Genomic DNA, 2344 nt, shown 5'->3' on the forward strand with positions numbered 1-2344 from the left:
GCAGATTTTTTAAAAATTCTCATAAAAATTCTTCAGCATTTTAATGTGAATTTCGGCCTTTAATTAGCAGTTTTGATTAAACATTTTTGCAAGCAATTTCTCCTAATTCAATGCATTTTTGTATGCATTGCATTTGTATGCTATTTTCACATGTTCATTTTTGTGCACATTTCCCCATAATATATGCCTTTTTGTAAATGTTCTTTGGACAGAGGACTGCTTTGCAAAATTTGGGCAAGTGCCAATTTTGAAGGATAACTGTGTTTTGGTCCTCATATCATTTCTGAAAGTGAGAATTTGATAGATTTGGCTTGAAATGCAAACTGAATCAAATTGCTCCCCCATGCCTGCCTACCTCACAGGGTTGTCAGTAGGATAAAATTGAAGGGGGAGAGCCTGAAGAGGAGGGGTGAGAATAATATAAAAATAAATAAAATATGAGCACTGTGCTGAAAACAATACAATGCAAAGAAGACAATATGAACTGGAATATTTGGCAAGGAGCGATAAGACTAGAAGATGATGGCGATCATGATGTTGTTTTTCTGGAGAAGAATACGGAATAATTTCCATATGAAAAAGGTTTAGCCTGCCAGAGACATCTCAGTGAATTATGGGTATGACAAAGGGAAATGATGCACCCAACGGCAGCCATATAGAGCAGCATTCCTCAGCCTGGTGTCCTCCAAATGTTTTGGACTACAACTTCCATCAGCACCAGCCATACAGTTCCCATCAGCTGAATGGTGCTGATGGGAATTGTAATCCAAAATTGTAGTGGGTGCCAGACTGGGGAAGGCAGAGACCATGTTTAGTCTGGCAGCAGAGGATGATTGCTTTAGAAGCTGGCAAATGTTTATTTTATTCTTAATGAAGCTCTTTAAGAAATGGAAAGCTCAGGAGAAATGGTAAATAAGATTGTTTTCATTATAGCATTAATATCCAGCACCCACCAAATGGGTGGCAGCAGCTAATGGAGTGGCGGTGGGTGGGGAAAAGCAATGTTAGACTGTGATGATTCACAGTAAGTGGTCGACAGCTCTCCACCCCCACCTTGGAGTCGCACCCAAGTTCCTTGTCCTTATTAATTGCAGCTTTAATCCACCCATCCTTTTCTTGAGCTCAGATGGCAGACAGGTCATGTTCAGAGCAGATGGTTACCTCACCACAGACAGGGATTGGATTACAGATGTGACATGTTCAATGCATACTTTGATTTTGTGAGATGTAAGCTTGTCTATGAAGGTATTTTTAAATGAAAGAAAACAGACAATGCCAGTAATGTCATTAACCCGAGGCAAACAATTTGTACAAAGTTCTGTCTTTATCATTTTTTCCCCTTTCCAGATTTTGATTTCATTTACCCCTCAGGTCAATCACAAATAAACTCCTAGAAATTGCTCTGTGCTGAAGCTGTAAGTGAGCCTTGATTTTGTATTGTTTGAGTTTGCATTTCTATTTGTTATTAGCTACTTTCCAGTCCCCTGCATCTAAGACATTTTTTCTTGCCTCCTTCACATGTGAAGGGTTATTGAGCACAAATGGGAATTTATTTATGTTACTTATTTATCTGATTAAAGTATTTCAGGCTATGTTTCAGGGTAGATCTCCTCCTAAGGAGGTTTACCATACATAAAAATGCAAAACAATCATATATTTAAAAATTGAATTGAATTTATTTTAATTTGGTTCAAGACCAGCAATATTTAAAAATTAAATCAAAACAACTAATTAAAATACAACTCAAATTAACAGCAGATAAAACCTTATCATTATAGCTCACAGGGCTGTCTCAAGCCATTTTGCTGCATGAGGGGAAAAACAAGATGGCAGCCACCCCACCCCAATACAGAAACTGACTGCTCAGGCAGTTGAATCTTAGGCCTCATCTGCATTATGCATTTAAAACAGTATCATACCATTTTAAACAGTCATGGCTTCCCCCAAACAATCATAGGAACTGTGGTCTATTAAAGGCGCTGGGGGTTGTTTGGAGACCCCTATTCCCTTCACAGAGCTAAAATTGTAAAGTCACTTTGAGAATTCCTGTGTTGAGGAACACAGGAGTGTGAGCACCTAAAAAGGGCTTCTGTTGCTAGCTTTGCTATAGGAAAGGGTAAAATGATACAGCAGGTGTTGTGAACTTTTGTTGCTAAACTTTTATTTGTTCATTCATTTATTTATTTCCCTTCACCCAAAGATCCCAGGCTGGGCCACAACAGTTTTAAAATAAATCACATCACAAAATAAAATAGCCCCCCCCCAAAATATACATTTCAGGTGTCAAAGGCCAGGTGAAGGAGGTGCATGTTCAGGATTCACCAAAAACTATAGAGTGGAGTTG

The sequence above is a fragment of the Rhineura floridana genome, chromosome 4 (genome assembly GCF_030035675.1).
Source record: "Rhineura floridana isolate rRhiFlo1 chromosome 4, rRhiFlo1.hap2, whole genome shotgun sequence".
Lineage (NCBI taxonomy): Eukaryota > Metazoa > Chordata > Lepidosauria > Squamata > Rhineuridae > Rhineura > Rhineura floridana.